Below are 14195 nucleotides of genomic sequence, written 5' to 3'. Positions count from 1 at the left end.
CAGCAGGTCATAATGCCAGCCCATGAAAATGAGTTCACGTGACAGAATTGCTGTTTGACTATGGGACTGTTACAGACAGTGATGCGGAGGAGTGAGCTCTCCTTGGATCTTGCCAGAATTACAACTCAGTGAAAATGTGATTGGATTTTGCTTCACTTCCGGTCTACTTTTTACAAGAGGTCTATATTTGGTTCGGTGGGTTTTATGTTAGATTTAGTTCAGTGACTGTAGAAACACATAGGTTGAAATTAATAATAAAAATACAGGGGTGCCTGGGTGGCTCAGTTGGTTAAGCGTCCGACTTCGGCTCAGGTCATGATCTCACCGTGCCTGAGTTCGAGTCTCGTGTGCGGCTCTGTGCTGACAGCTCAGACCTGGAGCCTGCTTGGGATTCTGTGGCTCCCTCTGTCTCTGCCCCTCCCCTGCTCGTGCTCTGTCCCTCTCTCTCAAAAATAAACAAACATTAAAAAATTAAAAAATAATAAAAATATAGCCTTTGGTTGCATCTGTGATTTTGTTAAAAAGTATTTTCCATCAAATATTTAACAGTTTCTTCTTGTTTGTGTTCCAGTCAAATTCGTGGTCTCTGGAGGTGCTTATAATTAAGTAAATGGCCATCTGTTTTTTTTAGATAGCCATTCAGCCACTGAAGCAGTGTTGAGGCCGTCCCCAGCTCCAGGCTCTTGGGATTGAAGCAGGAAAACACGTTAGCCTTGTTCAGAGACCTGGCCTTCATCTGTAATTTGTGGTATAGTACTGTAGAGAATAGCAAAGTATCAGAAGGTGGGCTTGAAAAAAAGGTGTCAGAACGAAAGGATACTGATAAGTACCTGTTATTTTTTTTTCCATTGAAGTTTTTGTGTTTATGTGGCCATTACTATTTTTGTCTATTTATTTGGAATTAGTCAATTAAAATTTTTTTGTAGTTAACATTTGCGGTCCTCTACTCTTTTGTGTGTGTGTGTTCTTGGCAGGAAAGGATTACCCTGGGTTTTTCTATTTGCTTCTTTTATGGAATTTCAGGTAAAATGAATTTAAATGGCGAATGTGTGGAGATATTGGAATGGCAATGAAGTGTCACAGAAATAGGGTCTCTTGTTGGGGCTTCTACTTACGTCTTCAGGTTTTTAAAATAAATGCAGAGGGCAAGTAAATACTGAGACACATTTAGTTGTCATTGTAAGTGCAAATAGATCACAGATTTGGACTTTTTTCATGTGTTATTTTCTAACCGTCAAGAGCTTTGCACATTCATGCTTTCCTATAGCTCACTTTCCCATCTGTCTTCAGGTGCATGGAAATATTGAATGTTTACCCACTTTCCATAAAAGGGTTAAGAGATTACGGGTAGTGTTCTTTTCGAACAAAGAATGGCCAGTTACCCTTTTGGTCCTATTATGGATTTGTTCAAGCCCTTGTCATTTACAAGCCATCTTCGTTACATTACATTTCAGCCATCATCACCGTCTTATTCTAGATTATTCTCATTGTTCCAGAAAGAAGCCCTTCACTCATCAGCAGTCACTCCCCATTTCAGCCTCCCTCCCTGCCCTTGGCAACTATTTTTTTTTTTATTAATTTTTTTTTCAACGTTTATTTATTTTTGGGACAGAGACAGAGCATGAACGGGGGAGGGGCAGAGAAAGAGGGAGACACAGAATCGGAAACAGGCTCCAGGCTCAGCCATCAGCCCAGAGCCTGATGCGGGGCTCGAACTCACGGACCGCGAGATCGTGACCTGGCTGAAGTCGGACGCTTAACCGACTGCGCCACCCAGGCGCCCCCCTTGGCAACTATTAATCTATTTTTTTGTCACTGGATTCTTACATTCTGTACACCTCATATTAATGGAATCATAAAATATGTGGCATTTTGTGTCGCTTAAGATAGTGTTTTAAGGATTCCTTTATACTGCGGCATGTATAGTGGATTTGATGGCACATGAATTCTATCTCAATAAAAAAGTGTACATAAAAGCCATGGGACTTAGTTAAATTAAAAAACCTTGCCATTCAGATGGGGGGCGGCACCAAACGTATCAACCTATTTACTCGAAATTAATATACAAACATATAGTTCTTAGTTTCTAGGTTACCTCTCACTTCACAATTTTCCTTTTCCCCTGTTTAATAAAAATGGATTCAAAATAACTCTTTTTCTACCACATCAACCTTGCAATACTTTCTCTTGAACACCTCCTGTTAATTTTTGCTTCTCTGGGAACCAGGTCATCGAAACCCTCCCGCGGCAGAAAAAGTTGTGGATAAACACGTCCACTTGGAGTCAAGTGCTGGGGTTTGTATTTTTGATAAAAGTGTGTGATGTTTGCCTTTCCTGGCCCAGTTTCTTCTGCCATAAAATGGGCACAGTGATAATCCTACCAGAGGGTGGTCGTGAGGTGTAAATGAGTGTTTAGAGCAGGGCAGAGAACACAGTAAGTTTTCAGATGATGTAAGTGATTATCACTCTTCCTGGTGCTGATGTTTATGCCACTGATGGTGTCCAGGTGGACGTGCTTAGGGAGTGAGGAGTTTTACAGTCATGATTACAAACATTCAACAGAAGTAGAGAGGTCTTTATTAATTCCTACCTGATACAGTAGAATTCTGCATTTATGGCTAATGGGGTTCAGCTTTGGATGTTTATTCGTGGTGAGCACTGTGGCCATATGGCTTATCAAGATCATAGTAGAAATGTACACATCAAACAGGAAGAAGCTGTGGAATGGAAATAAACATAATTCAACTCAGCTTTCCTTCTGTACTAGGTATTGTTTGTATTAAAGTGTCAGTAAAGAGGTTGGGAAGTACTTGGCATTCAGATTAATGTCATCAATAACCAGATTTATGGAAACACATAAAAGCAGAAGGAACTTGATACAGAAACATGAAATTCCATATGCTTCTTCAGATTGGTAGATGGATTGCTTTTATCTAATATTGAGATTCTGAAAATAATCACATGAAAATTTTGATCATTTGTGGATTTTCCAACATTTTTAACTGAGAATTTCAACTGCTACCTTTTTTTTTTTTTGGAATGTTGATTTATTTTCGAGAGAGAGAGAGAGAGAGAGAGCACAAGCCAGGGAGGGGCCTAAGAACCAATCTGCGGGGGGAACTAGGTTTGAAAACAAAACAGATAGGTTCTGAGGCCTCATGGCATCCCTACCGTATCAGAATCTCCCAGGGAAATGCCTGGGATGCGGTAATCTAGCTGTTGCCCAAATCTGGGTGTCCATAAAATTACAGACACAGTACTGTAATTTGAGAAAAATACCTGAGCTTAAAAAGTTTTCTTATAAAAATCACCAGTAAACATGGAAAATGGACCCATTTCTTCCAGGTTACTTCAGCATTTTAAGGGAAATTCTTACCTGCAGTTAACTAGGATATAAAATTGCTATTTACACAGAACATAATAATGATCTTTTCGTATTCTCCATTTTTTTTCTTTTTCAACAGATAGAATGAAAAATTAGTTGACTTGCATGTTTCTTCAGTTTCCTGAATTTTTACAACCTTGAGAATGATTGCATGAAATATGGGCAAATATAAAACATAATGTTCCCTAATGACTGAATCTTATTCTCATTTTTTTTTCCCCACTACTGCTTGATGAGATGCAATTTTTGTAATGGTCCTTTGCAAAAGTTTCTCTGGCAGCTTTTGTTTTGAAGCAGAGATATAAATTATGGGATGAATATTTCTAGGACATCCTTCCCCATCATGCCCTCAGAAACAGATATAATTGTAATGGGTATTTGTAGGGTATGGTAGAGGAAAATTTAATTTAAAAATATTAAAGCCATGAAAGTTTGCTACAACCCATCATCCAGTTTTATTCTTAGTCTACTCTTTATTGTAATAATGAGGTCCTGGTATGAGCTCTAAAGTTATTTTTACCTTCTTATTCTGGGCTCCAGGATCTACTCTTAAAAAGACTGACAATCCCAAATGTTGGTGAGGATGTGGAACTCTTATATGTCATTGGTGGGGGTATAAAACAGAGGTCAATTTGAATAAAGGTCTGGCAATTTTTATAAAACTCAACGTTTTATTTAACCCAGCAGTTCCATTCCTGGCTGCTTACATAAGGGAAATGAAAAATGTGTATGCAAATGTTTATAGTAGCTTTACTCATTATAAACCTCAAATACAAATAGCTTGGGTGGTTATTAATGGGAGAATCGATAAACAAATTATGGTATATCACTAGAGAAGAATACTATCCAGCACTAAAAAAGAATGAATCCTTGATTTATGCAAGCACCTGAGTGAACCTCAAAAACATTGTGCTAAATAAAAGAAGACTTACCCAAAGATAACATATGATTTCATGTATGTCCTACAATCAGCAAAACGAATTTTGCAGCTAAAAAATTGTAACCGTGGTTATCTCAAGGGAGTTAGAGAGTGAGCACTGACAGGGAAGAAACACGAGGGAACTTTCTGGAGTGGTAGTAATGTTATGTCTTGAAAGAGGGGTTACTTTACACAGGAGCAAACATTTGTCAAAAACACATCAAACAGTGCAGTTAAGATTTATGCATTTCATTTGTGTAGATTTTGTCCCCCAAACCTATGAACAAATCTTAAACTCTGGTTAAGGATATTGATGCTGAAGTTTGTAAGCGTGTTAAAACTGATGTTAGCAGTTTATCTTAAAACACAATTTAAAAATGAGATGGAAAGATGGATAGATGTAAGAGCAAATATAGGAGATGCAGAAGTAGAATTGGAAGTAAGAACATGTGAGCGGTCCGTTCTCCAAATATTTTTGCGTTCATATTACGTCTTATTTTTCAGGTCCCTTTGGAACCCTATGAAGTTCAAGAAATCCTTTTCAACCCTCTAAATTGTCTGGGTCTCTTCCTTGCCTGAATTCTTTTAATAAGTGTAGCAGACGTCACACATTTGAGACCCTTGATTATACAAGGTCATGCATTTTCGGGAATCAAATAGTGTTTGTCTCCTTGACTAAGACATAAACTTGTTGAGGGCAGACTAGTCTCATTGTTTCTCCTTCTTTTCCCGCCATGTTCCCTCCCCTACACTCACAGCATTTACGAGAGTATCGTCACATGATGATAATGTCTGTCGGAAGGACTAAGCTTCAAGACACAGACAACTGTGGCTCTTTTATGATTTTCAGATGAGTCTGTAGTTTGTATTTTAGGGATGGCCTGGCCCTGGAATACTGACTAATCTGTTTTCCTGGATGTATTCCAGTTTCCATGTCATAGGCCTGAACATCTACTATTTACAGCTCAATAGTATCCACAGAGAAGAGAGACTCTATCTAAGAGGAGCCAAATGCAACTTCTCCAGTGAACCAAACTCAGCCTTATTGAGTAGCCTTTTGAGTATTTGGCAGGGTGGTTCTTTCTTTGGCTGTCTTTAGAGACACTGAGACAGTGTGGCAAGTTAGACAAAATGATACGCACGTCAGCAGCTTACAGCTACCCTTATTCAACATACAAAAGTAGATCAACAATCACAAAATTATCAGAGGGTGGTTTGCACCAGGATTGCCTGATGGGACGTTGACACTGACCTTGACTTTCCTCAGTGATTAATGATCCTACAGAGGCAGAATTAGGACAATATGAGTAGCTAATAGAATCCTTGTTGTTAATTCCAAGATCTATGATCTCTAGGATTAGTGAAGAGGAGTAATTTAATCCATACCAAGAAACTCCAAAGTAGATTATTATTTAAAAAACATTTTTTTAATGTTTATTTATTTTTGAGACAGAGAGAGACAGAGCATGAACGGGGATGGTCAGAGAGAGAGGGAGACACAGAATCTGAAACAGCCTCCAGGCTCTAGTAGCACAGAGCCTGACGCGGGGCTCGAACCCATGAACCGTGAGATCATGACCTGAGCTGAAGTCGGACGCTTAACCGACTGAGCCACCCAGGCGCCCCCAAAGTAGGTTATTAATCCCAAGATAAGGGTGAACAAAATACTGTAAAATATTTTCTACTTTCTCTATATTTGACTTTTGTTAATTGTATCAAGTTCTCACCTTTTTATCACATTGTTTTTTAAAGTAAATTTGAAACATTAAATGAAAAACTTTGTTGTACTTTTCAGGAGACAAAATTCTAACCCAAACTTTTAATTTACCCCAAGAGGTATCAGTTCAGTCTGTGTCTGCAGGATGAGACACATCTTTCTGTTTCATCTTTGGATTCCCGCCATTTTAACTTTTGAAGTAATTATACCAGATCCTAAAAAAACCTAGCAGATTTGACTAAAAACTTCCATTTTGAAGACAATTATTTTTCTGTGGTAAGAAACAACATACCATGAAATTTGCCATTGTAACCATTTTTTTTCAAGTGCACAATTCAGTCATGTGAAGGACGTTCCCATTGTTGTGTAACCAAGCTCCAGAATTTTTTCATCTTGTAAAACTGAATCTCTGTACTCATTACACAATAATTTCCCATTTCCCAATCCCATAGGTCCTGGCAGCCACCATTCTACCTTCTGTTCCTATGAGTTTGACTACTCTAGATACTTCATTAAAGTGGAATCACACGGTGTTTGTCTTGTTGTGACTGGCTTAGTTCACTTAGCATAGTGTCCTGAAGGCTCATCCATGTTGTGGCATGTGTCAGAATTGCCTTTCTATTAAGGCTGGATAATTTTCTGTCATATATACATGTAGCATATTAAAGAAAATGATTCATCTGTTGATAGTCACTTGGGTACCTTCCACCTCTCGGCTGTTGTGAGTGGTGCTGCTGTGACAATGGGTGTGCGAATACCTCTCTGCAATCCTGTTTGCAATTCTTTCGGATACATACTGAGAAGTGGAAAAGTGAGATAGCTGCATCAGATTGGTCATTCTCTTTTTAATTTTTTTGAGAAACTGCCATGCTGTTTTCTATGGCGGCGGCACCATTTTTCATTCCTACTGATCGTGTTCAAAGGATTCCAATTTCTCCAAATCTTCATTAACACTTGTTGTTTTCTGTTTTTTTTCCCCCCTTAATCGTAGCCATCCTAGTGGGTGTGAGGTGTAAAAAATTATTTTTTAATGGGAAAAAAATCACTTTCATGAAAGGGGTTGAAAAGATTCGGGAGTACAACATCCAAATAAGACTCATTTCACGTTACATTTGTTGCGGCCTGTCATTTCTCCCATTGTTCACGGATTTGTTTTTCTGTAAGGTTTGTGAAATCAGCCACCCGCTGAAATGAGGTTTCTGACGAAGCCGCACACCTCTCTCCATGTTGACTGAGCAGAACTTGAATGTGAGCTTTTGTAATCCCATTTTCTATGCTGAATACGTGTCTGTAAGCGAAACTACTTTCTACAATTGTGAGAAACCGATGGTGTAAACGGGGTCTGTCCCTAAAGAGATAACGTGAGTTAAAGTTGGTCGTCACCGTGGACCTCAGAGTTCTCATGGCAGAAAAACACAGGAGTCTGTCTAGATGAGGGATGGTGAACCAACATACCTACCGGACCCAGGCAGGCCTTGTAAATGAGTGAAGCGGGCTGGTTGTAAAACAGCAGAGACCAGAGTGCAGGGATTCGTGCTCCTTCAACAGGAGGAAGCTGGGATTCAGCTCCAAAGCACTGTGGCACGAAGGAGCACTGACTTTTGTCCGCCTCTTGTGGTGTTAGATCTTCCAACGTGACAAGAAAAGTTGACAAATTTTAAATATGGCGATTGTTTTTGTTGATGTGAGTGTACTTTGAATCTTTATCATTTCACCCATCCCCGCCCCCCCCCCCCCCACCTCGCCTCTAGCAATTGCTCGTTGGTTCTCCACAGTTAAGAGTCTGTTTTTTCATTTGTATCTTTCTTCCTTTGGTCATTGGTTTTGTTTCTGAAATTCTACATATGAGCAAAGTCATATGGTCTTTGTCTTTCTCTGACTTATTTCCCTGACCATTATACCCTCTAGGTCTATCCATGTTGTTGCAAATGGCAAAATTTCATTCTTTTTATGGTGAATAATATTCCGTCATATATATGTATGTATGTACATATATGTACACATGTATACACCATGTCTTCTTTATCCATTCATCTCTGGATGGGACTTGGATTGCTTCCATATCTTGGCTATTGTTAATAATGCTGCAATAAACATAAAGGTGCATATACTTTTTCAAATTGAGGTTTTTGTTTTCTTTGGGTAAATATTCGGTGGTGGAATTACTGGATCATATGGTGATTCTCCTTTTAAGTTTTTGAAGGAAGCTCTATACTATTTTCCACCGTTGTTGCACCAATAATATGGCGGCACTTTTAATAAAAGGAAAACACTGCTGTGTAGGACAAATAAAGCACATTTCTGGGTGGGATGTGGCCCACTGTTTGGTGGTTTGCAGTATGTGGGTTAGATGATCTGCAAGGTCCTTTGAGTTCCCAAATGCTTTGACTTCCAGATTTTAAGAATGTATTAAAAATAGCAGCAATAGCCAGGGTCTATGACTTTATTTTGTATCTTGGATTACTCAAAACTATAGGCTTGAAACTTGGTTTCACTAGAACGGATCAAAATGACTGAATTGTTTGATATATAGACACTGTCTCCTTAAACACTATATTTATCTTCAGTGAATTGTACCAGGAAAGATTTGTGTGACAACTCACATCACATTTGAAATGATACATGACTTTCTGCAGCAAAAACTGCTGTCTTTTATTTGATTTCTCAGATCTGTATTGAATTTCAGCAAAATTGAAGAGACCAAAAAAAAAAAAAAATCAGTTTATGTCTCAATCAACTTCATGAACTAAAAGACAGATGAGATTCTTTTTTTTTGGCTCCAGATTTCTCTGTCCCTGCAGAATTATTGGAGAATATTGGAGGTTGTCTGATCTCTTCCATAAGAACTCTTTTGTTTTAATAAGAATGCATCTCTGATTTATATTTGTTCCCTGCCTGGTATTCTTTGTTTTCTTCTTTTGTTAATAGAATGCTGATTTCCCAATGAGCCACTCCGGTTGCACTCTTGGCCTTGAATGGGGATTCTCCAAGTGTGCTAAGCCAGCAGCATCAGAATCACCTGGGAACTGGTTAGAAATGCACATTCTCAGGCCCTGCCCCATGGGTTGAGATAATTCTGGTGTTACTCACCCACACCCCAGCTCCAGGCCAGATGATTTATGCACTATGATTGGTTTAAGGAGGGACATATGATCTAGGTCAGTGGTTTTTCAAACTTTCCAGTGAATCTGAATCACTTGGGGTACTTGCGAAAACAAAAGTTGCTGGTCCCCTCCCTCAGAGTTTATGATTCTGTAGGGCTGGGATGGGACCTATGCATTTTACGTAAATTCGCAGGAATTGTTGGTGCCGCTCCTGGGACCATACTTTGAGAACTAGTGATCTGATCTAATGAGATTAAAGCCTGAGAATTTTCTTGGAATTTCACATGCATCATTTAGCTGATGCCTCATAACTGTATGCGAATAACTACCCCAGATCTTAGTTGCATGTGACAATATGTATTTATTTGTCCTTTACACAGCTGGTGGCTGTGATGACTGTCCTGTATTTGACTGCTTGAGTCTGTTTGGCCAGACTTGCCTCCAAGCTGGAGGCTCAGCCCAGCTCTGCTCCGTGTGTCTTTCATCCTCCCTGTTCCAATGGCTACTCAACCCCAAACGTAGTCCTTTAATGATGAAAGGCAAATGCCAGAGATTGGGTCCCACTGGGTGACCTTACTGCAGCTCTAACCCATGTCAGTCACATCTATTAATATTCTATCAGCCAAAGCAAATCACATGGGCCAAGGCCAATATCCAAAGCACTCATAAAAGCCAGAGGGGAGATCATGAATATTTGCTGAATGGTAATCTAACATATCATGTGTGGGGATATGCTTTCTCAAGAGCTGAAAGCTGGAGAGAGTTGGAATCCTCAGGATGTAGCTATCTTAAAAACCAGATCTACCACTCAACTTTTCTGGTACCCAATCCTTGAGATGATGAGCATTTCAATAAATACTGTACTGAAGTGTGTATTGAAATATTTATTTGCCAATTTTTTTTGAGTGCAGTGGTATTCTAGAAGTTTGATTTGAAGTTGAATTTACTGCCAAGGAATTGGCAAAGACTTTCAATGCCCTGTAACATTTCACTTGGTCACACCTCAAAGGATCAGATAAAAGTTAAGCAGTTAAGTGCCATAGGTGACCAGAACGGAACTCTGTATCTTCATGGGAGTACCTTTGTTAGAAGTTGTGTAATGATGCTAATAACAATGATGCTGGCTTAAATGACTTTTTAAGTTCCATTTTTTCTCGCCAGAAATGATAGCTTACAGATATTAAGTGCTTACTGTTCCCAGGCTGTGTGCTCTCGTCTCTGCTCCTTATTTCATTTCATCGTCTTAACAGGCTCATGAAATTGGTGTATTCATCATTGCCATCTTACAGATGATGAAACTGAGGCTCAGTATGGACACTCACTCAACACCACACAGGAAATTAGTGCTAGAGCTGGGGTTTTATATCTTCTCCAAGGCTCAGGCTAAAAACCACAATGCCATTCAGACTTAATACTTTAAGCCACCTTCAACGGTATGAGTAGGGAAAATAGAGTCATTAGTCGGCACGAAATTGCTCAAGAAAGCTTTGGTAGCTTTTTTGTTTCATTTACTCATTCATTCACTTATGCATACAAGTGTTGATTGAGATCCTTTTAAAAAAATTTTTAAAGTTTATTTATTTTGAGAGAGAGAGAGAGAGAACGAGTAGGGTAGGGGCAGAGAGAGAGAGAATCATAAGCAGGCTCTGTGCCATCAGTGTGGAGCCTGACGTGGGGCTTGAACTCATGAACCATGAGATCATGACCTGAGCCGAAACCAAGAGTCGGAAGCTTAACCGACTGAACCACCCAGGCTCCCTTTTTGAGACCCTCTTCTATGCCAGGCACCTCGCTAGGACTCTGGACTACAAAGACACAAGATGCAATCTTTGTCTTCATGCTTGTTTCAACTATATCTTTTCTGTCTCCTTACGGAATTTTCTTTCCTTACTCTTGAACCATGCAACATCTTAGCTGCATAAGACCAGGAGATGGTATTTGGTGTGGACCCGTGGCAATGGACTGCCAGACGAAGTCTTTCAGATCTGATTTTAATTGCATATTCAAGTGTTAAGATATCAGTACGGAAAATATAAGTGAGGAATTCTGACAAGGAGAAGGTTAGCTGTTCATTTTAAAAAGGAGAATATGTTAGCATTCAGACTTCAAAGGACACATCATCTGATATAGTAAATAGATCATCTAAGAAGTTGCTAATTCCAATAACGAGGTGAGATGAATTAGAAAGTAAAGCATGGTTTTCACTCCAGAGGAACGCTGCACTCACGTCAATTTGTGAGGTGAAAGGATGGGGAAATTTTCAGTGACTCCAACCAGGGGCTATTTCTATGGCTTCCAGAAGAGGCGACTGGTTGTAGCTGCAGAGTCCTCCGAGGGCCCTGCATTTTCGCCAAAGTCACTCTTTCTCAGAGGAGAAAAGCAGCACGTTTGATGAGACTGGAAAAATCGATAGTACAACATATTACAACCTGTTCTTCCAATTAAGGCATCCTGTGATCTTACTGACAGCTCGATTTGAAAATTCAACTTTTAATGATGTACTTACGCATCATGCCAAATGGAAGTTATTTTGAGAGGTATAAAATAATGTTGCCATGATATCGCCCAGAAACAAACAGATGCCTCATCTGATGGGAGCTTTTGCAAATGGAAAACCTCAGACTCCCCAGGGCTGGTGATCTGCCTGGGAGTCAGGAAAGTGCTGGCTTGCTTTGCTGGGCTAGACTCATGTGTGTTTCATGCATTTTTTAAACATCTCAATCTCATTTCCTTCTTGCCAAATGTATGATGTTAGGAAATCCCCATTTCTGGGGAGTGGCATCTCCCCTCTTGGGGCTCTGACTCATCCCAAGCAGGACCGACAGTAAGATAGGAAAGAAAGATGGGGGAAAAAACCCTGATTCTTTTAACAGAGTCCTTGACTCTGTTAGCCCAGTTACACACCCGAATTAGGTGGCGAGTGATGGTTTTATAAGCCTGTTATTGTTTTGTTCTCAACTTTTTCCAGCAGTAAAATATAACTATCCGTGGTATCTGAACCAGGATCCCTTAAAGGTACAGATCCATTTGCATCACCATTTGCAACTTAAAGTCCTAATGGGAACAGTTTCTTTCTAGAAAGGAATCCTATTTTCAGTTCTTCTAAATGTTAAAGGCAGAGTGAAGGACCACGCCCTTTCTGGATCCTGTAGTTTAGGAATAACTAATTCAATACACTTAAGAGGGTCAGTGTCTGTTTTGCTCAGCTGTTCAGAAGGGAGAGGCTGAATATTGAAAACTACCTCATAGAATGTGATGGGCCATTGGACTGTCTGGATCCAAGGGAATATTTTTGAGCTGAGGTGGTGAAAGGCCTCTGTCATGGCCTTGGGTCACTGCTAGGAAATATTTTCAAAGAACACTCCAGAGCCTTTCTGGCTAGATTTCTAGTTTACTTGACTTTTGCTAAAAAGTAAAAATTCCTTTAAAAAAAATGGATTTAAGTTGATTTCTAGGACTTCACTATTATTTTATTTATTTTCTAAAAAATTGCTCATCCCCCCCCCCAACCAATTAATAAAATTTCCCATCTGAAGGGAAAAATAACATTGCAGAAGATGAGTCCTTTTGGAATCCAGAGAGACTTACTAACCTCCATGCAAGTGCTATGAAACAGACTTCCTCGGTCACTGGGCCATTCTGTTCAATAAAATATCCTGCAAATACCACGCACTATCTTATTTATAACTTAGAAACTGGGTTTAGTAGTTATAGTTGTATTCCTTTTGACGAAATACGAGGGAAGTCATAAGCCTCAAAAGCAAATATCCTGTATTCATTAGGAATATATCCAAGAAACAATGACTTTATAGTTGGATATTAATATTAATGATGTAAGAGCATTGCAAGCAGATTCCTCTGGAGAATCCTTGAGATTAGTGTTATTTAAAGCTATTCTTTGTAAACCTTTGCTCAATTACTCAGGCTTAATCACCATTACCTTCTCCAAGTGACCTTCATGAACCCCCTTTGGACATGTTTTGATCTCTTTCACTCCTTATTCCTGTAAGATCAACTTTATGTGCTCCCTGGAATATTTCTCTTGAGACTTGTGATTTATGATCTACCCAATTATTCTTCTCTTACTTCCCATCCCCAAGCCCATGCATTCCCTACAGGAAAATCAAGAGGCAGGGCGAAGGCAAAGGAGTTTAGAGCTTTCATGAGAATTTCTTTCTTTGGTTGATATTTTCTCATCTCTGTAATTCACTCACAACACCTAATCACCCAGGTTCTGAACCCAAACTTGTGTATCTGCTTATCTACCCCCTATTCATCACAGCTCCTCTCCTGTGCCCATGGGCAAATGTATACTTATCATGTTCCATTATGTGCAAATGTGCTACGGGCCAGGACAGGACCGTGTTCTCTAAGTAGACCATAGATGCTGTCTTTATTCTCAGGCCATAACCAGGGTATGGCTGCAAAGGACATGCCAAAGGGACTCTCCAATGTCTACTCTTATGATGTCTTTAACTCCCTACCCCCCCTCTTAAAACATTCAGTATTTTATGAGAAAAACTTTCTCATGTTTTCACGCTTCTTTATTGGCATTCATTATCCACAGGTGGCTCTCTCAGTAGCCATCAGACCTTGAATGTTATCTGAGAATCAGGGGAATCAGATACTGATTGCATTGGGATGATGGGATTGATAACTGAAAATGTTCAATTAGCAACTAACAGATGACATATCTGTACAGCACTCTACAAAGTATCCACCCATCTCTTTTATTCACTTCATTCTCTTAACAACTTGTTCAGTGGTGATCATGTCCCTCTCTTAGAGAGTTTCAGTGATTGCCCAAGGGCATACCTGGTTGAGACTTCGGACAATTAGCAGGTATGATTCTTTGTAACTCATTTACTATTTCACCTAGATCTAATTTAACTGAATATTTTCTGGGATGAGTTTAGTCGTGATGGAAGAGATGATTGCCTACGCAGTGAGATGGTGGTGAGGGGTGTGGGTTGAGGAAGAGCTTTAGTGGCAGAATATCTGAAGACCAACAGCTCCAGCAATTAGAAATTCACTTCCTCGGGTTAAAGTTTGTTGTTTGAGGACATTAAT

The sequence above is a fragment of the Lynx rufus genome, unplaced genomic scaffold (assembly GCF_022079265.1).
Source record: "Lynx rufus isolate CCGP_SWC_20201006 ecotype Redwood Valley unplaced genomic scaffold, mLynRuf1.p SCAF_2, whole genome shotgun sequence".
Classification (NCBI taxonomy): Eukaryota; Metazoa; Chordata; class Mammalia; order Carnivora; family Felidae; genus Lynx; species Lynx rufus.
This window is presented reverse-complemented; position numbering follows the sequence as displayed.